This window comes from Tympanuchus pallidicinctus, unplaced genomic scaffold, assembly GCF_026119805.1.
Source record: "Tympanuchus pallidicinctus isolate F22 unplaced genomic scaffold, pur_lepc_1.0 scaffold3, whole genome shotgun sequence".
In the NCBI taxonomy this organism is placed as follows: Eukaryota; Metazoa; Chordata; class Aves; order Galliformes; family Phasianidae; genus Tympanuchus; species Tympanuchus pallidicinctus.
In genome coordinates, this window is record NW_026294747.1 from 18,003,950 (window position 1) to 18,028,540 (window position 24,591).

A 24,591-nucleotide genomic window follows, 5' to 3' on the forward strand; every position below is an offset into this window, starting at 1 on the left:
CTTTCTCTCTTTTTCAGTAACGTATTTCTGTTCCTCAAGAAAAGCAATAGATTATCTTTTTGAAAGTGTTCTAAACTGGAAGTTCTGCAGGTTTACTCTTTCTTTTTTTACCCTGCAGCATCAAACCAGAAACATACTCTACAAATCTTATAAAACTACTTTAAGTTGCTTTAAAATTGGTCAATTTATTTTTCTTTCGTTTCTTCTCCACAAAAGTACTCAAACTTCAATGAATTTAAGGGATTATTTTGTTGAGACTTGGCTAGGTACTCTATGGAATATAGCAAATGCTTACTGTCACACAGAATTCCAAAGGAGATGAGGATAAGAAGTGAAGGTTGATAGTCACACCATTTTAGGACTAAATAATTCAGAAAATCAAATTAGCTCAGTCTATGAGGCGCTGCTCACTAATGAGGACATTGTTCTTAAAAATGGAGTCTGAGAACTGTTTCTGGTCAAAGAATAGAGAGGGAGGATAAGAAAGCAATCAAGGTCTGTGGAACCATACATGTGCAAACATAAGGAGGCAGAGAAAAAAGTGATAGAGATAGCAAGACCTGTCTGGAAACCCTGGGAATTGCAGGTCTGTCCTGGTGCTGGGTCTGTGTTTGCCGATGGCCATCACATGTTTGGCCTTCTCAAGTCCAATTAGTCACCAGGTTTGTTCTGGTTTTGTTTAACTGATCTGAAAGGATCAGAATGCAACTATGTGACCACACTGCTGCAAAAAGTATGGTGGCAGATGAACTGAAAGGTAGAGTAAGACACGTGGTTCTTTCTAGAAGGGAAATTAAACACTTTTTTACTGACTTCTCAGGATTAAGCTGTAGTGATTTAGGGATACATGAGAGCACTGAATTAGAAGTTTAACGTGCTTTTGCATATACACATTGATTTCACACACTAAGTGATTCACTTCCACTTTTCTGGATAGGTAAATGACAGTCTTAAGTCAGCCAGGAAGCTGAACTGTGAGCTAGTGAATCTCATCTTAGTTTCTGTAATCATTGCTATATTTTTCAGTATGTATGGGCCCCAGCTAGGATCACAACATGGTATTCACCTCCTGTGACTACTCTGAATATTTTACCATTCTGTTGTCTTACAGGTCTCTCTCAAACCAACTTTTAGCAAAGAACTTTAGAAGGCACATCCTTACTTCATATCCAGTTCCATTTATGATGCTGAAATATTTTCCGGTCTTAACATGCTCAGGCTGTACCAAAGCTGATTCAGATAGTAATCAGTTGTCACACTTTGAGAATGTTTGTTTGCAGTGTGTTTCTATACATTTCTGTGATGGAAGAGCTGCAGGTGAGGTGCCGGGGGAGGGCAGATGCAGGGAGAGAAGGGGAAATGATCTCCTGTGTGTGCACGTGCATAGAAAATATGATGTCTATGTTGACCTTTGCTTTTGAAGGTCATGGTGATATTTTCAAAACTTCAATTTAGGCATGCTCTTGAATGAGCCAAAGAACATCATTAGTGGTCCTGCAGATTAGACACAGCTTTTGGGATGAGGATGCACTTATTATCAGACAGTACTTTTCCTGTGACCAGTAATGGAAGCTTGATAGCCACAAGGACCATTCTATCTTCTTGTTTCATTGTTTAATCAGTATTTCATGTAATTCTTCATGCTATTTCTTTTTCATGTATAAAACTGTGAATATTCTCTTCAGGAGCAATCTCAAGCATTGTGTGGATTATTAGTAGTCATTTCAGTTTTCAAAGAGGAACAGTCCCTGGTTTGCCTGGAAGAAGTCTTCAGCACTTAAGCTGATAGCAGTCCTTCCTCACCAAGGCATCTGATGAAGTAAATTTTAGAGTGTGATTTCAAGAAAAACTGAAACTTTTAAGATAGATGCATGGCTAATTACAGGAAGATAAGTAGCATCTAAGTGTTTCATCTCTCATTGCAATATTATTCCAGAAGGGATACAGTAGCAACCCATCTGTGATGATACTTAAATATGAATGCTGAGAAACCTCAGCATAAACCATGTTTGGATAGTGCAATTTGCTTGCATGGGTTAAACAAATCCTATTTAGATTCACTTACAAAACAAGAATGAAAGATGGAGGAGGCTCTTCAATGGCAGAGCTGCTTCATGCTCACTCAAGGTCCTCTGAAGTATTCTAGAGCTCCAGGCACTGCTGTATGTCTTTCACATTTCCACTGAGTTTCCACTCAGGATTTATATATATTTGCATTGAGTTCTGAAATTTGTTATGCATCTGTATCAATTACCTACAAATAGCATCAGTAACCATATATAGGACACATGATCATTTTGCAACCATCCCTCTTGTTAGCTCAGTAGGAAAACAACCAAAAAACAACAAAACCCACAAGCAAGACTGAAAGCATGACTGAGGAAGGAATTACAGGAATTACCTTAAACTTAGCTCAAGTAGGAAATTTTCAATAAAGCATGCTTGCTAGGAAGTAGTTTCTAGACCATAAGATGGTTACATACAAATCTCGCAGTCTTTGTAGTTTTAAACCAGGACATAATTGATCTTTAACTTATGAAACCTTTTTGTGTGATAGCAGAATGGGGAGGAAAAAGTTGTTTAAAGTCAAATTTCATAAATACAAACCAAAATGCAGGAGGTACTGAAGGACATAGGAATGTCTGGAACTCTCAGTAGTGTGTGAGGGAGCAGGATGCATCCATTAAATGTACCTCTCAGTCTTTCTAATGCTGAGTAAAGGTTGCTTCCTCTCTTGTGCCATATGTATCAGAGAATCTTTCATCAGCTGAGCACGCTCCAGTCCTCTTGTTGAAACCCTGATCTCTAGGCAAGTGGTATGGGGTGATTTATTTCCCTAACATATATCAGACACAGCTTTTATACTGAACTACTTTTACATTCATGTCGTTTTGTCATGGAAAACAATTGGTCCACATTAGTTTGGTGTGTAGGCAGGCCTGGGGAACAGGCTGAAACAAAGAGCAGGCTGGATTGATAAAACAGCCCCTGAGAGTCTGTGCTTCCCTTAGTAGATGGTCCAGGCCTGAGTTCGTGACTCATGCTGGAAATTTCTTTGTGGAATTTGCTGTTGCTGTTTGATGGACGAAGTGGAGGCTACGTGGACAGGCGTACGCTGCCTTCCCAAGCAGGCAGGTGCTGTCAGTGAGGAATGTGACTTATGGGCTAACCTCCTCTTTATGGCTCCTCTTTAAGAAGCAAGATCCTAGGCAGAGGTTAGGTGATCTTTTTTTTAGATACTAGGCATTGCATTTTCTGATAAGCGCTTGCATGCAGTGCTGGTGAGGAATCTGCCAGGGCAGCATTTTTTCACCAGGAATTTCCCTTTTGTTAAAAAAAAACAAAAATTGCAATATTTTTGAAAAGACACACTGACTACACTGAATACATATTACTGGAAATGGCAATCTTGATCAAAGCAGACTGGAAGGAACTTCTTGGTTCCAAGTGTGTGAAGCTCAAAGCAATGTGACAGTACTGAGATGGGCATGTGTTTGTTAAAGCAAGCAATCATAGAATCATTAAGGTTGGAAAAGAAAACTAAGATCTAGTCCAGCAGTCAACCTATCACTTCTGTTTCACTAAAACATGTCAGTCAGTACTACACCTACATGTCTCTCAAACACCTCTGGGGGCAAAAGACTGTCCTAGATAGCACTGAAGTTATGTGACTATTCCATCTAATGAAGTGATGTGCATGTTCCAAAAAAAAAAAAAAAAAAAGCAGAGATTTTGATTCAGTAGTGAAGGAATAGAGAAATGCAAAAGAAACATCTCTACAATGGACTGCAAGGCAGACTTTGAAAGAGTGCAGGTATCTGTTGTCTGAACTGTGTGTACACATTTGTTACCTTGTGCAATTGTGCTATTGTGTAAGTGGTTCCCAGCGTGGTAAACAGTAAAGGCAAGGCAGTGAGATAGCTCAGCCAAACACCCATTTATTTCAGCTGTCAATGCAATTTTGGTGACTGTATTTGCACAAAGATGTGCTACTGTACGTCCAGTGTTAGATATCCTTAACATTTATTATCACAGTGGATAGCAGCAGCAGTCATCTCATCACAGACAAACATCATAAGCTCTGTATTTGCCCATACATCTTTGAAGTGACATCTGGTTATTCCCAAAAGAGCATTAATCCTCCCCTTCCAATTGGTTTGCAAGGGCTACAGGATCCATAGCTATTTCCTGGACTCTCTTGAATCTTGTATCTTATTTCATTAGCAAGGCGAGCAAAAATAAAATTGCATGGAAGAAATGACTTTACACAAACTTAAATGATTTCCCTCTAACTTACGTGATTCTGTGCTTGATTTCTTATATGCTCCCTTAGTGCAAGGCAGTGAGGTACTGTTCAGATCAGATGGAGGAGAAGAACCTGAAACCCCATTTTAGAGGGGGGAAAAAAAGGCTCAGCACAGATTACTTCCAGTGTAATTCCCACAGCCGCAGATTTTAGAATTTCTTTCCAGGTGTCCCCTGGAACTTGCCTACTATAGAAACATTAAATGATCCCTGTTGATCCAGTACTGTTTTCTTAAATTACAAAATTTCTCAATTCCAAATTACAGAGATATTGGAATTGACCCTGGACCTGATCTGTAATTCATAAAGTTAATTCTACTGAATGCTGTGCTTAATTGTGCTTAAGAATTAACTGCATAACACACAGGCTCAGATGCTTGCCCCATTTCTGCTGTTATGTTGTTGCAAAAGCACTCTGCAAATGCTGGACTGAGATCCATTCATGGAGAAGCGATCACATGGATTAATGCGCATTTGATGTTTCTTAACAGCCTTGTTTCCTAAGAAATATGCATGTGCATGTGAAAAATGTGTGTGTATCTCTCCTATTTTGAAGCTATCAGCTAACTTTAAATAAATCTGAGGTGAAAATAGCTGTTCTAAGAACTCCACAGGTTCCATGGATATGGTCAGGCACGGATCTCTTGGTCTTGTTCCTTATAAAGACACTCCTGTCTTCCCCTTTTCTAGAAATTCATTGCTTTAACAAATGAAGACAGGAATTCTCTGATTAGGGAAGGTTGGACTGCTAAAAGCCTTATGAAGGCAGTCTCAGGGATGCGTTTCTGAGAAGAAGCAGTGCATGGTGTACTGGCTGGTACAGACCAGCAACAAGTTGAGTCCAGGTAATTTGGACTTCTTAAAATTAAAGTAAAACTATTTATTTTTGAGGCATGCAACATATGTACCAGATTCTGGCTGGGGATTTAAATCTAAACTGTCCTTGTGTTCTGAGCTTCCCAGACTCATTTTTATCAGCTTCCCAACTCATTTTTATAATTATCATTTTGTGATAGGTTGCACGGACAGTGTATGCCCAGTGAGACAGATACGACTCTGTAAAGAATAACTTGGGAGTGCAAAGTGGAGTTGGAGACAATAGTATTCCCTCATCCTTTGCAATTAAGTGATTGTAAAAATCAGAACCACTGCTTTCAGTTTGGGCTCTTTCTCCACCAGGTGGTGCTCTTCCCCTTATCCTGAGGTTATTTTCGTTCTACCTCCATCAATTAATACCTCGGCGGGTTGCCGGTCTCTCTAGCACTGCTGTCTCCCTGGATGCACTGTGCTAGTGACTGCCTTTAGCTCTGCTTTTGCTGTCCGACCTGCAGCTGTGCATGCCTGCCTTACAGGAAATTTGGAGGCTGGAATTTCTTCAAAACCTTATTCTTCATTGCGAAACTGCAATATTGTAACCAAGTTTGATCACGTTGCATCAATACCTCCCAATCCTTTCTTACTGCTGTATGTGTTCACCTTTACAGCACTGCCTGAGACAAGCTAACTGAGAAATGAGGTGTGTTTCCACACACCTGCACGACTGTTAGAGGTCACGATGTATGAATCAAGCATGGGATTGTGACCTGTGATGGAATGCGTTAGCTCTTTGGAAATCACTTATTGGTTTCTCCAGACTAGGTCTAGATCGCTGTAAACAAGTGGATGACATACTAAATTAAAAACAAAGGCTGAGTCACACAGGAAACCCATCTGATTTTACATTGTCTGCCTTCCTGTGATCTCCAAAGCACTTGCTGCCTTGGTCTTAGCAGTGCTGTGGGCACTGGCTGCTCCACCATCTGCTGAGATGAAGCACTGACCTTATGCTGCCCATAGCCTTGGCCCTGTGCTTCCCAGAGCAGCTGACAGAGCTCTGGCAGCTTCTGTTTCCATCTAGTGCCAGAAAAACAGCCAGCGAAGGAAGTTGTAAAGATACTGCTATCTCTCTAAAAAGCTATAAAAACTATAAAAAGTTAACGGCATCGCATGACACACTCTCACAATTAGATGTATGGAGTCACACTGCTCTGAGCAGTAAAGTGTCAGATCTGCAAGGAAGCTGACTGACCCTGGCACCTGACAAGCCTCAAGGGCACCAGAACATGGTGGGGCCACAGAGCCAGCCACAGCCCACCTACTGCTCTCCATAGCCCTCAGCCTCTTCCTTCTTCATCAAGTTCATGTGAAGAAAGCTCATGAAATAATAAAGAATACATTTTTCCTCTGAAGTTTTTCCTCTATCTCTTTCTCCCTCTCCATGTATGTATTTAACTGCTATCAGACTTCAGCCTACCTCCAGCCACCTGCAAAAGTGTATTATTGGGGGTGTTAAGGAGATGCACCTGCTAAGTGGCTCAATGATTAACCCAGTGTCAGGAGGAGATGGGTGTGGGTTCAAACATTTTATTTAAATAGATGGTGGGCAGGGAGAGTCTCTTTCCTAAAGGACTCATGTGCTTTGCTTTGCTAGCACGACCAAGCTGGGAGGGAAGCAGGTAAGAGATTGTAGCTGTGGAGTTAGGCTTTTTTGTTGGAAGTTCTTAAAGTACTTCATGAGGCTGAGAATTGTCATTCCTCTGTTCACCTCTTCATGAAGCAAAACAGGCACTTGCCCAAGGCAGACAGTGAGTCAGTGGCAATGTTCAATAGGTATGCCTGGGATTTAGACTGCACCTTTACAGTGCTGGTTTGGCATTCTGTAACAACACTAAAATTCAGAAGGGGAAAGAAAAACATGAGACTAAATGACTATAACAACTGTATGATACATAACCAAATCCTATCTTCTCTCATTTTTATAATTTATACAACACTGTGGGAACATAATTTAGTTATGGGGCTTTTTTTCTGTTTATTTTCTTCCTTGAAAAGCCGTTGTGTTTTATAAGCAGTTCCTTCACAGATTGTCTGTGTGCAGGAATGGCAGACCGTTGCACGGATCTTGAAAGCTAACCTGTTCTTAATATCCTGTGAAGCTTTAGAGATGTATCAATTCATGTTATGTTTTCAGATACTACTATTTAAATGCCTGCGTGCTATAATTTTAATTACAAATCCATTCTTTGGGAAAAAAGAAAAATAAATACATTCCCATAGCGCTTACTATACCGGTAGAGCCACTGCATCTTTGTACCAAGGATTCTTAAGGGATTAATGACAGAAATTTCAGTGGTTCAAGATCAGCCTGTTAGTATGGATTGAAAAGACAAGTTTGGTATTCTCCTACCTCTAAAAGTTTGTCTTTCTATTAGAACTAAGCTGTTGGAATGGACTTCTCGTTAGCTTCTCTCCAGCTACCTTGCAAATAGCATGCCTTTATAAATGAAGGAAAATTATTGGAAGGATTTAAGCACTCATTTGATCCACTAGCTAAGAGGAAAGACTTCAGAGTACTTGTGGCTAAATTGCTTCATTCTCTCCCATTCAGAGCTGCTTGGCTCAACCCACACTGGGAATGATTTCTGGGAGGTGACCCAACAATACTCTGGAGTGTGAAAATTGATTTGGAAACAGAATTCTGATGAGGCTGAGACAGTGGGGCTGTGGGAAATGCTTACTCATGATGCAGAAATGCAAATTGCTAATAAATTATGAGTGCAGGAGAATTAATTCAGCAAAGAATTCTTTTTATCTTGTCAAGAGAGGCTAACTGTTTGAAACTGTGCTGCCTGGTGACAAGCCTAGGGTAATAGGCACAAACTAGAACACAGAAAGTTCCATCTGAATGTGAGAAACTTTTTTACTATGAGGCTGGCAGAGCACTGGAACAGGCTGCCCTGAAAGGCTGTGGTGTCTCCTTCCCTGGAGATATTCAAAACCCGTCTGGACACTTTCCTCTGTGACCTACTGTAGGGAACCTGCTTTAGTTGGGAGTTGGACTGGGTGGTCTCCAGTGGTCCCTTCCAAATCCCTATGATTCTGTGATTCTCTGCTTTCCTTACACATCTTAACTGTAGGCGGATCCAGCTAGGCTAGCACACAAAATGACAGCAAGCTGCTGTGACAGTTTCTTTTGCGACCTAAGAAAGGAATAGCTTTCTTGTTATTGATCTCAGGCGTGGTCAGCTAAAAGCAAAGATAGCATTAAGTTTTGGGAGGGATACAGAGAACCTGCCTCCTCCCTGCACTAGCTAACTGGGGCAGGGGAGGGGTAGCCACCTGGCTAGGCCTTCTGCACTTGTTTTGGACTTCTGAGTTTCAGCAATAGCCCAGCAATAGTTAATGGGCCAAAAGTTACTGCTCACTTCATACAGTGAAGGTAGCTTTGCAGTGGCAAAGGGAGTGGCAGGTTGATCTGATGTCTTACTTCTATCTCAGCTATGAAAGCTAGAGCTCAGGTGAGGTGAGGCAGGGCCCTTGGAGCAAGGAGCAAACTGCCTCCCAGAGGTTACCCAGGGACTGCTGTGACTCACTTTATCAGAGCCAAAGTGACAAAACAAGAACAAAGCTTCCAGACAGCCGCCAGTTGCATGGCTTAGATGGGCACTGCTCCCAGCACAGTTCTGATCAGAGCAGTATTGGTCACTGGGGTATTGCTGTCTGCCGGTCTTGAAGTTGTTGGCACATGCCCTCTGCATTCAGATCTGGATACTGGGTATTAGAGGAGTCTTCCCTCCCCCCCTGTTCCCTTCCCCTTCACTTTGTTTCCTCCCTTTTCTCCACCCTGAACGCCATAGCAAACACACAGTTTAATTCCCCAAAATAATGCAAGGTTTCGTCCACTGCTGAATTCCCAAGGAAAGGCTTTCAAGGGCAGAGGAGGAGTTGGTGCTGGCAGTGACACTACCCCTCGGCACCCGCTGAGACTGCTGTGGATGATGCACCTTTCTCGGAGGCTGTGAGTGTTTCCTGGGGAAATGCTTCTAGCTGAAGGTCTTTCGGCCACATCCCTTTTTCTCTCTAGGGCATAAGAAGAGCCAACAAAACTGTACTGCACAAGTCCTGAATATTAGTGAAAGAGTGATGAGTTTCTCTCTGTGCCTTTCTCAAGGGAACCTGGAAGAGTGATTCAAAGGGCTTTGGGAATGTATTTTTTAATAACACCCCTGGATTGTACTTGCTAGTCTTTGTGTTTGGCTTGACATTTTGTTTACTATAGTGTTTGTGAAATAGGGACAAGCCATAAACATCCATCCAGCTGCACCTCTGCAATGACAAGCTCTGACACGCTCAAGTACTTTCAGTGGAAGTGTTCCTACAGCCATCTTGAGGAATCTTTGTGGGTTTTCAAGTCATCCAGTTACGGAGAAAAACAACCATAACATGTTACTGAGGTCACAGGATGAATAAGGCATTATGAATAGTTGTGCTGGAAACAAAAGCTTTGGTGAATGCTTGGTGAGAAATGTGGGGGTTGACTAAAGTTTGTAGACCAGTTCAAAATAATGAAGCACTGGGAAAAATGTTACCTTGTGGGTAATGTCCAAGTGTAAAGAGTTTACTTATAAATGGTTCAATGTGGGGACCTCACCAACCCTTATTTCCATCTGAGCTGTGAATCAGTATGTCCCCCTCTTGAAGGTAAATTATTAAGTTAAGAATTGAGGAGAGAACAAAAATCGATGTCAGGTTTACCCTGTGTCCCAGAGCAATGAGTAATTGCTTTATGTTGCTGTAGCAACAGATGGCTCGATCTCTTCTACTTACACTTCTCACCAGCAGTGTGAGGTCTTTTGAGCAGATCATAAATAAATGTGATTGTATCTTCTTTGCATCAGAAACTTTGCCTACAGATAAAATACCTTTCTTTTCTATGCCCTTTAAAAGAGGGCATATACTAACATGCCCACATCACAACTCGCCCATTTGCAACAAAGCTTTTCTTCACATCGTGTCTTACTGTTGATTCACAACTTCCTTCTCAACTCACTGGGATTTTATCTGAAACTTTCTATTGGATGCGTATTTATAAGCTTTTCTCAAATATAGACTGTAGACATTTGTAGAGTCTCAGAAATGACAGTGTTTTATAGGTCTGGACCTGAAACATGACTGTCGTGCGACCCACCTACGCTCTTTCAGAAAGACTGTAGACAAGAGAAATTTTCCCTAAGATCAACCACATACAATCATGTCTGCAATCGTGGGTCCATGCATACTTTTTCCTGATATGACGGCAGAAGTATAGTGGCATAAAATGACAGCATGAAGTATCAGAATATTTACTTTTCTTGGTCCTGTGAAATTGTAGCACACTGATCTGTTTTCCTTCCTCTGAGACAGATAATCAGATTTTTTGAATTTTTTTATTTTACCGTTGCATCCCACTTCAGGTCCGTATTGGTGTTCTGGTCACTCCTTTCCCCTTGATTCCATGAAATAGAGAGACTTGTCACCTGTTAGGAAATTTCCTGACGGAAAGGAGAACTGAGCTGGTAACAGTGATCAGGTGAAGGGATGAATGCTCTCATTACACAAAAGTGCATGCTTAGCAATTAAAATATTCAAAAATAACATTGTAGTTGTTTTTATGCTTTATGTACAGTATTAAAAATAAAATAGTCTACCACAGGTAATTTATGAAAGCAGGTAATAATGAGTTCATTATTGCATAGCAAGCCAACGTTGCAGTCGTGGTTATAGGCCTAGCCAAGGTCTTTGATCTTCTGGTTAATTAATGTATAAATGAAAAGACCTCGGCTTTCATCTCGCATCCATCGGCTAATTATCTCAGTAACTGGTCTCACTCAGATCTCAGTCAGTTCTTATTCAAGGACTTACCCTTTCATTTTCCATCCTCTATACAGGCAGTGAGTCACCAGAGTCATGATTTATTGTCCGTCCTTGTAAGAGATTTGTTATTCGCATGGCTCTGTCCGAGGAACTCATCTGCTTTATAGAATTTTCAGTTGAAACAATTTGAAAATATGAAGTGATGTAGCTATTTGCAGAGACGCCACTGAATTGAGCAGGAGCTGATTTTAAATAGGAAAGGGCAGATCTCAAGGGTTCTGCCAATCACAGAGCTGACCTGTGTATCGCGAGAGTAGTATGCACAGTGTTCTTCCTCTGCTGCCATGCTATCAGGACATGAAACCCACGTGTGAATAAGATAAGATTCCGTGTTAAGAGGACATCTGAAAAAGCAATGAAGTTGAACTCTGAGGTCTGACAGCGTAGGTGTTAGAGATCTGTCAGAAGCGCACAGCAAATAATTTCTTTTTGCAAAACTTTGCATCAGTTGGAAGCTTCCTATTGGCTGTAGGATCTCAACAAAAGCATGTGGTGTAGTTTGGGTTCATTTCAGAATGCTGCAAATGGTCACTTCTATTTAGATTATTTTAGCCAAAATAGTATGTATATAATACATACGTATTTATATTCATTTGCATATCTAAATTAAATCCATTCTGGATTATGTTTTCCAAGTGTATTTTGTTTTATATGTACTTTGTGGTTCTTAACTTGCATCTCAAAATAAGACTGTCATCAAAGGAGGCCTAACAGATGACTGCTAGACTCTCACCCTCTCTTTCTCCCTCCTTCTCTTCATCTTTTTCATTCTGTTTGTAATAATAATAATTCAATATCAACTAGGAGAATTAAATTCCTGACCTGGAACTTGCAGACCAAAAATGTTATGTTAGGACACTAACGCATACATCCCACAGCTTTTATTTTTGTAAGCAAAATACATTTCTTGAAGAATTAAGTTCCAAAATAGTTCTGGAAATACAGTTGTTAGAAACTCACGTTACGGTCATGTTCTTGTCTTAAGATGATGAATGCTTGGGACAGCAATACTGCTGCGGTGCCTGAAAGTTCCGGTACTGCTTCTTTTTCTTTGCATCTTTCAGTGATGAGTGCTGATGCTGGGAACAGAGCTGGTTCTATGCAAATCTGTTTTGTGGAAAAAAAAAAAAATGGTAAAGGTGATATTTAGCAGTTCATTAACTGTTGTTTTCAGGAGGATGCACTTCTGTTATTTTTTCCTATTCACAATTGCACAGGAATAGCTTGCTGCTTTCTTTGAACTTGCACCCTTATAGCACTGGATTTCAAGATGCCTCAGTTTCACATTATTAGAGATGTGTGTATGGATGTGATATATAGTTTGAAGATGAAAGTAACTCCAAGTAGTGTTGCAAAAGGAATATGACAGATTACATCTGGAGCACTTGGATGAACGTGAACAGGGCAAAACTGAGTTAAATGACTGGAATAAACTTATTTCCAGATTATAATAAATGACTGAATACTCTCACCAAGAAGTGGTACAAGAAGTACCTTTATGAGTGCTTGACACTACAACTTACATAGTGGTTTCAATTCATGAAATATACCTGATTGATCGAGGAACTGATTTAGATGGTTAAACAGAACCCTAGAACCTGTATCAGTGTGGTCTGATCTCTTAGCCAACGCTGCTTTCAGCAGGAGGTTGGATGCAGGACTTCCTCTGGTCCATTCCAGCTTGAATTATTGTACACTGTACACCAAATGTACAGTGGTAGAAAAGAAATACAGAAAATGACCACTTCTTATACACTCTGTAAGTTGAAAAAATCCAGTATTTTCCCATTTTTCACTCCTCTCTCCTCATCTTTGCTCTTTTTCCTCTTTTTGTAAATTTGGAGCATGTTAACAAAATTTCCCATGCTAGCTGTTATGATCCAAGAACATGCTTGTTGTGAACTTTTCGTCCACATTCAAAAGTGTTCAGAAGTAAGCACATTGTGCCAATGACCATTCTGAATAGATCAAGACCAATAGCTAAGTGATGTAGTTGGTACTAATGAACAGCCAGTTCATTTTTGTTGCAACTGTGTAATCTCCTCATCAGGAATCCCCATAAAGACCAGGTCAATTTTTTCTTCTGGATATGGCTGCTTCATAAGTGTTTCTCTGAGGTATGTTCTTGAGGCATTTCTGTGATGTGTACATGTGTAAATGCGTGGTGAGGCCACCTGCCTGCTAAATCAACCAGTTCACTCTTTTTGGAGGATCTGTTCCCACTACTAGTGTGATTCCATCTGCCTGTTAATGTGTCCTCGCACTTACATAGATTTATTTTTGTGCAAAATAGACTTGTAGAGTTTTCCTGTTGAAACTGTGTGTCAGTAGAAGGATTGGCTACGGGGCATGAGACCAGTGGTGGAGATTCCTGAAGAACACAACTCCAGCTCCAAGGCTTTTGCTAGCTTACTAGAAGAAAAGGGAGCAGCTCAAGGAGGGACTCACTCCTTTGAAATTCAGGGCAGTGTTGCTGTGGGTCACTGAGTCTAGTTTGCAAGCCACAGAATGAGAATGAGTCCTACTAAAGTCACTCCAATTTTTCTCATTCTTTCCTCCCACAGATGCACCATGCCAGCTGCTAAAAGCCATTTCAGAAAGGGCATGGGAGAAACCTGGGAGAAGGTTTTTCTTTTTAAATAAATCAAGTAATTAATTCTGAGTAATGCAGTGTAATGCTGTAACCCTGTACAGGGATGATGAAGTACCAGCTTCATGCCAGTGTGCCTCACTGCACTACGTGTGACTCTGTTCACATGGTCATTTTCTGGGATCCATCAGCCTCGTTGGTAAAAGGCAATGCAGCTCTTCAGTGCTTACTGGCCAAACAGCTACATACCTGAATAAAATGGGCCTTTCTTCAGCAAAAAGAATGTACGTGTACTTTCAGCTGAGATCATGCTATATGTCAAAATGATTTGCCAGATCTAAGCATTAGAAAAGTGAGATAGTCATAGAGTGAAAGGTGTCTGGGTTATACTATAGCTTTCAGACATGGACAGCCCATTTCAAAGATTAATACAGCAGAACTCTAAGGACAAAGGCTGAACTCGGGGCATACCAGGATATAGCACGTATATCTACTGAAAGTTTCATATTTCTTTTTAACTGCTAGCAAAGTTGAAGTTTAGTAAGGAAAGGGTGCGCTGTTTTAATTTCATTATACAAACAAATAAAAGTACTTGCAGTTCCATGGAATTTTAACACAGTTAATCATAAACCAGATATTTGCATCTCACGGGCATTGAGCATTGTGTAGATACTGGAGTTGGGATAAACTGGTTTGGAAAGGTTTACCTGCTGTAGCTGTGTCCAAGGGTTAACCCTCACTTCCCCCATCGATGCTGGCAAAGGAAATCCTGTCATGAGTGCAAGATTGGAGGATAGCCTATGAACTGTGCACGTGTCATGCTGTCTTGCAGCTGCCTGCTTTGAGATGTCCCCAAACGATCTGTCCAGGTATGATTCCTAAGGCCAACCTGAACAACAACGACTTGGACTTTTAATGTCCTTTGTAACTACGCAGGTCTTAAATCCCTTCATTTGCTACTGTTCAGCTATTCCAGCCTTGCCTTATGGCAGACATATCCACTCCCTGTCTGTGAAGGCTGAAACCTTGGAGGCCTCTAATACCTCTTCTCAAATAGATGAATGTACCAATCTGTATGCACTCAGCTCACATTTATGCACCAGGACAGACATATACATAATGAGTTTGTTACTTTATCCCCTCCTCAGTCATTCAGTCATGTAATGCTCACCCACATGCATGCAAGCATTCATGAAAATGCACTTATATAGAATATTATTACTCTCCAATGTCATGAAGTGTGAGAAGCTTGGTCACCCACATATTCATGCTGCCATGGGTCTCTGTTGGGCGTATTCCTAGTTGAGCAACCCAAGGGAGCAGCACTGGTGCCATAAATTCCTCATAACTAATCAAATCCATAGTCTCACAGTCAGACACCTGGCATCCCAGACAGTCTGCTCTCTATTCTGCAGGGGCCTGTGTTTTGCTGCCTGTCCTTGAACTGCTTTTGCTTTTTGTATGTGCATGGGTTTTTGTGTCTAGGGATGTCCTTGATTCCTTGTCTCTATTTCATTTTTGTCACTAAGTGCAGCTTAAAAGGTTGGCTGCCTTGAAAAATAGCTGATTATGGTATGAACAACTTAAATGTTCAAGTAAGTGTTGTTGCTATCACTTTTCATTCCTATTTTGTAGACTCCTTTGTGTGTCCTTATGATACGTAACTGCTCCTCTAGTGGCCTGTTGTGCTTACTTTTTAATCTTCTGCTTTTTCAGAGCATAAAGAAATGATGTGCTACTTTTAGGTCTCTGCTGGAGATTATTTCAGATCAAACTCTCTTCTGAACAGCTTCTGATGTTTGGAATATTCAAACCCTATGTACTCTTCGAGGGTTTACAAAGAGCACTCCTTACGAAATCCAGCTTTCTTAAATTAGGAAAAGTTTCACTCAAAAAAGAATTGGATTAAAATTGAAATGCTGCAGGTGTGATTCACTTAGCATAAGTAGATTTCCTAAGACGCTTGACATTTATATACTGTATATGAAACACCAACCTCAAATACTGTGATGTAGAGTCATTGATGAGGGCCTATGCACAAGAATGGATTTGAACTCTGTCCAGCCATCCTACAGTGCTTATCCCTACTTTTTCTTCTCTGTACTTCAAAAACAAGGTGTCTGTGATGCAATATCTCTTTCTGAGCTCTCTAATTGCGCTTCAGATCCAATGTCTGAGAAATCAATGGCTCTGACTACAGAGTTACCAGTGGGTCCTAGTGCAAACATCCTTCCATATTCACCAGATTTGGGGAGAGTGAGGTACAACACTTATAGGAATGGCTTTGACTCTTCTGGCCCCTGTGGTTTTACCAGGTTGCAGGCTGTGAATGTACAAGAAAGAGTATCTGTGCCCAACTAAAAGTTTATCTTGCTATATTTGTACTCTTTATCTTTGTGCTTGCATTCATGGAAAGATAGTTTTATGTTCTTAAAATCAAAAGCGTGATTTGTTTTGGTCCCAGCAGCATCAAAGTATTTGCTAAGAGATTGAAACCACAGCAAGTAGAAAAGACCAATTAGGTCATTGTGCTGTGCCTGTTGTGTCTTAATGTCTGCTATTGCACAAAGTTGTGATGCCTTTTCTCTGAGAAAGCATTCCATAGTCTAGGCTCATAATAATCCCCATTTGTGCTTAGAAATTCTTAATTACAAAACACTCAATCAACAATTTCTCATCCCCTTTGATGCATATAGCCCTCTGATATACATAAATGATTATATACATCCATCATTTCCTACGCAAATGCTGTTGGATATATATATTGTTAAAATCTCACAAAAGTTTATGGGACTGCATGGGTTCACATGGATGAAAAAAAATAGCTTTTAGGTCTTGTAAATGGTTTCTTGGCAGTTGATCCTAGTGACTCCTTACAATTTTTTGTCCAAGTGAAAAGCAAAGCAAGTCAGGTGCTGCACTGAACTATCTCCTCAGTGGTACACATTTTTATTTGCCACAGCCATTATTTATTATTTGAAATCTCTCCTTCCCCATTTCTCATACCTGTTTATTCCCACCAGTATGAGCAACAATGGAAGCTCTTGCACAAAGGAGTGGCTGGATGCCACTGTGCTGTTACACTGAGTTGGTTTGACCTGTACAACAGGGGAGAATGAAACAAATACGTAATTAATAATAAGCTCATATTCTTTCTAGGATTTACATTTTTCCTTCAGTGTTTGACTAAGGTATTCTATATGCCCTGCTGGTTTATTTTAGCCCTTTGCTACTCTTATCTTTTCCACAGAAAGCTTAATGTTATTTGTAGTTTTATTTGCTTTCTACTCTATACTCAGCTCAGGTTTCCATGGTCTTTATCCCTGAATATTTCTTGCAGACCATGGGCAGAATTGCAGTGATCCTTGCAAAGATTCTTGCGTGTTTTTCCTGTAAATTGTTTAACTAACAGATAACAGTAACAGGTGCTGGACTCAGACTTGTCTTCACCTTTGGACTAGCACAATAAGAGAAATCACTGTGGATTTTCTGAGAAAACGTCTCCCTCAGTTCTCCTCTGTGAAAAGGGGGCTGAAGAATCAAGACAGAGGCTGTGTACCAACAGGAGAAAAAGCAGTGCTTAGGTGGTACCTCTGGCTGGCAATCGGCTTTGCTGGGAGGAACTTGAGGGGGTTCACTTTATCACTTTTTTCATTGGAGCGTACGCCTGTTCCAAGGCATACTTGGTTTTGGAGAACTTCGCATCATGAGAGCATTCAAAACCAAAGAGCTTTGTTACTCAACTATTTCTAGTTCATCAGTTCCAGTTTGCAGCATGTTGTTGGTATGACAGATGGGGGATTGTGAGGAAGCTGAAGAAATATTGTTGCATGTAGCTGTGTAGGTTTAGAGATTGAACCTTCCTAGAATCATATGCAGAGCTGATACTCTGAGGCCATTGCCTAACTCCTCACTGTTACTACCTTAACTTATAATTTATCCAAATGTTGACCAACAGAGCTGTAAGGAGTTTTGCTTTAGATTGAATACATTTGGAAAAATCCAGACAAAATACTTAAGCTGTTTTCTAGACTGATGTCACCATTTGTTCGTATGCAGAAAAAGTTCTCCTTTCCTGGGAGAAAGACATCTGATGTATGAAACTGCTGAGCTCTAAAATCTGAAACAGAAGTGAATGGGAGAGACCTTTCAGTACTTCACCTAGCTATTGAAAACCAAGCACTCTAAATACACATTCTTAGGCATCTCAGAATGGATACCTTGAATTATTAAACACCTTCACCTTGATCTTTTTAGAATTCCCCATTAAAATAAGGATAATAAATTATTATGTTACTTCACTAGGGCAGCGTAAAGATAAATAAGTGTTTTGGTGCTAATACTGTAGTATTAGTGCTAATGCATTAACATAATGTAATACACTGCTGTACATGCATTAAATGTTTATTTATATTACGAATAAATGTATTACTATAATACCTCAAATACCATGAGGATTAACACTATAAGAAAACTCATGAGGAAATGAATACAAGTTTTCAGAGCAACTTTGATTCATGTGCAGCAAATACAGCTGAGGGCCACTCCCTGAATACATAATGTTGGTTAGCTTGGCTTCAAATGAGTGCCATTTTGTCTCTGCCTTAAGTACAGTACTGCTCAACTTGTCGCAATGTTAATACGTCCTTCTACTTCTGTTTCTTCGGTATGCATTCTGCATTATTTATTTTAAATGTGAAGTGAAAGGGCTGTTGTTTCATCACTGTGAGTTAAACCCAGGAACTACAGCCCAGCTCAGACCTCTGCCTGATGAACTGAGTGTTGCTGTTGGGCCAAATGGGGGACTCACTGGAAAATCTGTCTTTTCAGAAGGGTGGATGTGAACAGGAATAGCCTTTGTTAGCTGTGAACATGGGAAATGGAGCACACTTGGTGTGCAAGGAAGCTGCAGGGTATGCAGCTCCTCAGTGTGGAGTCCATTATTGGGTTCTGATTTGATGAGGAGCTTTGAGCTCTCCAAACGTGGATGGATCTTACTGAAAGTGGTAAACAGCATGTCTTTAACTCAATAGCCAGCTGTGATCCATCCTTGCTTCAAGTTCCTGAGCTTTCCAAAAAAAAAAAGGCAGGAGTAGTTTTAACTGTTAATGTAAGGAAAAGTATTCTCTCTCTTTTTTTTTTTTTTTTAATTTCCTGGAGATATATTATACACTATTAAGGATGAAAAGTATACAAATATAGCTCACATGATGGGAAATTTCAGTTTATCTAAACAGCTAAGGCAGAGAATTCAGAAACCTGTAAAGAAAAAATTGTCTTGCAAGCCTAGGTAGCATGCAACTATAGTAATAGGTGGTGCTTGCCTGTAACATCAAATCTGTTTGGAAATAGCTTCTGTTCTGCTCCTTGTGGTCTTTCTGAAGTTCTTACAGAAATTGTATTATTCTACAGCAAATTTTATGAGTCACTTCTGATTTTGCTGTAGACGACTGAAGACACATTGTACACTTGGTTCTGATTGCTGGGCATGTCTAACCTACCTATCAGCTTCTTATGCTTTCCTTTTGATATTCCACTGAAATTTCACAAATGAAGCGTAGAATAATATCACTGGAAATGTAGAAATTATCACACATTTGTTCTCTGTTTTCATCAAGTGTCAGACGCCAATTTAAGAATCTAGACTGATTTAGATAATTTCCTCCATGCTTGATGGTTGCAATTAAATTAATTCTGAGAATCTGTACTGACACTACAACCATCCTGTGAACGTGGCCTCTTAGCTCCTAATTAGAGAGGTTTTCATGTTTCCTCTGCCACCTAGAATTGTGTGGGGACCAAAATCATGCTAATTTTGTGGTTCTAGCGCTGCAGAAGAATATGAAGAGGGAAAAGTCTGCCTGTCTCCAAAAGCCACCTGTAATACTCTCTGCGCTGAACCACATGTAAGTGTCAATAAGCATAATCAGGAGCATGGGGGCAGCATAGCTGGCCTGGTAGGGCAGTAAATTTAAGAAGCCACCACCCTGCGTGGCACCCTGCCTTTGAAAATAGAACACTACTTAAATAATGCATGCTGGTATGCTGGCCAAGTTAGCCTCACCTTGCCCAGACCTGTTGGTACAATGTGCTTTTTTTTTTGTCTGTCTGGAAGTATTCTGGGCCTTAGCAACCAGAGCTGTCTCTGCCCTTGGGAGCTGAGACAGAAAAGGCTTGCAGCCACACAAACACAAAGTGGCATACCAGTCTAAGTACCATATTTGAATCAAAGTTCTGCCACTTTTGCTTGTGCCCTTACTGACAGTAGGAAAAGTCTGATATCTGTAGCCATGTTGAGATCCTGTGGTCATATCTTCCTGTGATGCTGCTGCAGCATATGATGAGACATTCATCTTCAGCATTTACTCAAGGGGGCGGTGTAAGATGTGGTGGCTTCCTTGTTAACGATGTCTTTCCAGGGAAGGGAAATGCTCTTTATTGCTTTCTTATTCTTTGCTTACTTCTTAACTTTTTCCTGTTCTCCTGCTCTGGATTGATCACTCATGCTGATATGATGATAAGGCATTATTTTAATGATGAAAGCTTTAGTATGAACGCTCACCCAAGAGATGAACTGGTATGCAAATACTTAGACTTGGTGACATGAGTACTTAGAAAAACCTCACAGATACTTGATTTACTTGTGAAGACTCTGAACAGTTGCCTCGCTGTTTTCATGGACATCCTTAGCCCTTGGTGTTGTAATTCCAAGATGGTACTGCTCCCAAGATGGAAATTTACAGCTGCCTTCTTCCTCAGGGTCAACTTTCTTTGATAAGTGGGAATTGAGATGAGCAGCCATGAAACTTGACTTTACCTTGGGTGAAAAGCAATGGGATCTTCTCAAACATCACTCATGTTCAGGCACACCTTATTAGTGTGAATAAAACCAACTTAGATTTTAATGTCTTCAATGTGGATGATAGGAACAAAGGTGACATTCCTCAAGAGTGAGATTAATCTTGAAATCAGGTTCAGGATAAGTAATGTGTCTGAAATGTTTCCTCTACACTGACAGTTGTCCTGATTAATAATTAATAGTGTCTTTGACTGTTGAAGGACGATTCATTCCCTGTGATGTGTGAATCTAGCACCGAGAGTGCTTGTTGGTGTCTGTTTAGAGGGAGATTCCAGGGCCCTGGAACCAAAAATGAAAGGTGGCTGGAAAATTCATTTCGTATAGACCTCTGAAAAATCATGGAATAAAAATATTCAGCTATTATTGTCTTATGCATACAAATTAACAAAACATTCAAACTTTCCTACGTCAGTACATTGTGATAGGTGAGGATTCATATTTTAGGTACCTCATTTCTCACACAGGTTGCTGATTGCAAGCTGAAGAAGTAACTTGCACATAATCAAGGCCAGATTCTCAGAACTGTCTTTTGAGACCAAGTATTTCATAAGGAAACAGCCATTCTGTGCTTTTCATCTCAGCCAAGAGTTGAACTCAGGACTGGATTAGTGAAAGCCTCTAATCCAGTGCCCTCCCTGTGGCTTGGAGGAGCAAAGAAAAAGATTTTGCCTGACTCCTATGGTCTGTGGAGTGCCTTAAGAAAAGTTTTAGCTCTCCCTTGCTGGTCAGAACCCTAAAAATCAGGAAGCTTAAAGCAGATAAATATAAAACCAGAAGCTCACCTGCAGATTTCTTTTCCCTTGCTGATCTTTGTATAGCTGTCTTTTTATACTTGTCCCTATTTACACGTAAACTAAAGATTTTGTTTGCAGTTTTTCCTTTTTTCTTACTTCTCTCACATACCCAGAGAAGCTGGAGGAACAAGAGACTCCCCCTTATGGACACTCATTCATTTCACAGGAAGCTCAAAGTATGAGAAGAAAGAATCAAGTCCATAGTATTGGCTTGTCCAATCACCTGCCAGGCAGCACAGGGCTATTTTCTACTATGCATCTTCTAATGTTATTTCCAGCCTATTTTTAAGTTAGGACATTCCTGCTTTTCACTTCTCCTCATTCTAATTATAATCTCCCTATCTACCTGAAATAACCTCCATTTAAAAAAAAAAAAAAAAAAAAAAAAAAAAAAAAAAAAAGGGATGGTCTTAAAAAAACAACTACAAAGAAATCAATCCCTCATCCATTACCAAGTTTCTCTTTTGTTCTGGAGCCACACGTGTAACCTGGTTAGACCTGTTCTCTTTGAATACTGAGGACTGAGCTGGCCTTATGCAAATGCTCCCAACCTCGTCTAGGTTGTTGTCGTTGCAGACCCAATCAAATGAACAGGAAGTGACCTAAGGAATTCCCCCATTGGCTGCCTGAGTGTTCAGCAAAATGTTTTAAAATTAATATCACATCCATTTATCTTCACTCCTGGGAGTCTTTAGAAGAGATAACCTAGTACCTGTGTTTACCCTACCTACCGTTCTTCAGACTGTCTTTCCATTGCCTCAGTTAAGGATTTCCACTCCAGAATCTGCAGCTAAATGAGGTAAGGTGTTTGGGTTATTATTTTTTATATGCTTCCTTTAAATTAACACCAATGAAAAAAAAAAAAAAAACTGTCTGCTGGACTCATGCCCACCCTACCGAGCCCCTCCCTTCCCAGTTTGGAACAGGAGCTAAGCTCATTAGATCAAAAGGCTTTTTTTTTTTTTTTTTTTAACATTACTGTATATACTTCTATTTACCTATTTTGAACTTGAACCTTACTTATGTTTAAATAATCTTGTTGTGTTTATGTTTGATTGGGGCCAGATCTGCTATCTTTATTCATGCAGAATGTCACTGACCTCACACTGAGCCACTGGCTTCCTCAGAATTACTCTAAGGTTCTGAGGACCCTTGTTATTATGATATATCTAAGAATAATAATTTTGGGGTCAATTTTGTTGTTCAAATGATGAGAGGTCATCTGTTCAGTAAGGCAAGGGATGAGAAAGTAGACCTTCTCACTAGCGCCATGTAACAGAGACCCTTCACTAGGATGGCACTTCTGGTGTGCTTAGGGAAGAGGTATTGATGGTGATTGTACTGATGACAAAGAAATACTAAAGGAGTTTATAACTTGGCCCAGCTCTGTTCTCAAGGGAGTCTCTTGGCAGCTCCAGTGGTGAGGGGGATCTTTGCTCTCAGTCCCTTCTAAGTTAAAGCACCCCGGAGAAGGGATCTCAAGTACTGAATTGGTAAATACAGCATGAACAGAGACCTGCAGTGTCTCCTCTTGTTTAATTTGCTTCTCTTCCAATGGTAATTTTATTTGAATAGAACCAGAATTGGCCCCTTAAGGTATAGACACAGTAAGAAAGAGACTTTAAAAATTCGGTTTAAGGAATGGTAGAGGTGCACATAAGGAAAGAGTTACTTGAAATCTACAATGATTGTGTAAAATATATGTGATGGGCATTATGATAAATATTTGTATTTTATCCATGACGCATTTTAAGCGGGTGCTCTTGTGTTATCCATAATTTTAGAGTTATTTAATTTTATCAGAAGTGAACTTTTAGATTATTGCGTCTAAACGCATGTCACCTTTTCTTCTACGTTTTCATGTTCATTTTTGAAATGAAACTGCTTTGTTAAGATAGAAATGGACTTTGAGCTTAAAGTTTCACTGAGTGATTTTACTTGTACACTTGTCACTGCATTCAGTATAGCTATCTTGTACCAACATTTCCTCTAATTTGTAAAAATTTGAGAGGGATAATAATAAAAAGCACTCCTTTAAGTACTGTTTTGATAGCAAATTTGTGGGTAGCAATTTAAGCCATTTTCTGACATCTGTTTTGCACTCTAGAAAGTACCACAGCTGAAAAACAGAGCAGGTTTATACTTAATGCAAATGTAGAAACCAGAGAGAACAGCTGCAATTAAAACTAGAAAAACAGTAGGATTAAGGTACTTTACCAACAAATATCGCAATTAATGACACTTTAATTCCTGGCCCTTACAGGTTTTAAAACCAGAAGTGATTGTTGTGATAACAGCAGGATTTCCCAGAATTTTTCAGAAGTAGAGGGCTTGAAATAGAGCTTATATTTTAGAAAACTTCCAAACTTGAAGAAAAAAAAATAAAAGCCTGTAAGTCCAACAATGGGAAATTCAACAGAACTTTTAAATTAACTTTTTAAGCACCGTTCCTCTAAAAATATTTTGTCTCATTTTCAGTCTGACTTGGTCTAACTTCAACAGCCACTGGGTTCTGTTACCTTTTGATAGCCAACATAAAATCCCCCTGAGTCACAAATTTCTGTTCCTTACTGTGGTAGCTGTTTGTAGCTGTGAACAAGTCCACCATCAGTCTTATACAGATGCGTTGAGTTCCATAGGCTCTTCCATCTCATGGAAAAATCTTTGTTAGTTCCACTGTACATTTTTCTGTCCTTTGATCTCTTTGATGATTGTCTCTAATTTTTCAATATCCTCTGTAAAATTTGGATGTCAGGAGTGGTCACACGCAGTAGGAGCAGCAAAGCCAAGCACATAAAAACTATGAGTCAATGTATTTGTGTTTCTGCCCCCAGAAGTAATTTTTTTTCTCCTAAAAGGTGATGCCTTCCCCCTTCTGAAAGCTGTGGATCAGAAGTTTATTTGGCATGGTTGATTTTTGTGGAGTTGTCCTCCAGACCCCCTTCTCACCTCTTTGTCTTGGTCCTACATGCGGGGACAGTGTTACCATTAATAGCGCTAATGTTGTTTGCTTGCATTTTTTTTTATTTTTATTTTTCCTAGTCCTAGTGGTTATTATAAATCCCCCAAGAAAATAAGAGTATATTCTTCCCAAGTCACAGTAATAAATAAACCTGTATCAGAGCAGAATTGTGTTTCTACCACAGCAGAAATTAGGTAGTGCTTCATAGCAGTTTGTAAGGTGACAACAATTGTTATTATCCCAGTGAGGGTGAGCTCAATTAATAGAATGTGGTCTTTTTAACATGGGAAATATTTGCTTGTCATTATTTGCTTGTGGTATTGCCACAGCGATGTTATATTACTTCACA

General features: G+C 40.0%; 2 protein-coding genes across 7 annotated transcripts in view; one reads left to right on the top strand and one right to left on the bottom strand.

Moving 5' to 3' along the window:
• Positions 1–11,235, bottom strand: part of ELF5 (E74 like ETS transcription factor 5) — a 34,274-nt gene extending 23,039 nt beyond the window's left edge. Inside the window, exons 1-2 of the mRNA XM_052695257.1 lie at positions 11,026–11,235; positions 10,560–10,655 (exon numbers count right to left, since the gene is read on the bottom strand). The gene's annotated coding sequence lies outside the window, so the exon portion shown is untranslated. The remainder of the gene's footprint in view (positions 1–10,559; positions 10,656–11,025) is intronic.
• EHF (ETS homologous factor) overlaps positions 1–24,591 on the top strand; it is a 90,764-nt gene that overhangs the window by 34,889 nt on the left and 31,284 nt on the right. For 2 of the 6 annotated variants that reach the window (XM_052695250.1, XM_052695255.1), the window contains exon 1: positions 21,939–22,079. The exons of 2 other annotated variants lie outside the window; for them this stretch is intronic. The gene's annotated coding sequence lies outside the window, so the exon portion shown is untranslated. Of the gene's footprint in view, positions 1–6,730; positions 6,801–14,383; positions 14,497–21,938; positions 22,080–24,591 lie in introns of those variants that run through there. 2 more of the 6 variants (XM_052695251.1, XM_052695253.1) reach the window with 2 other exon arrangements.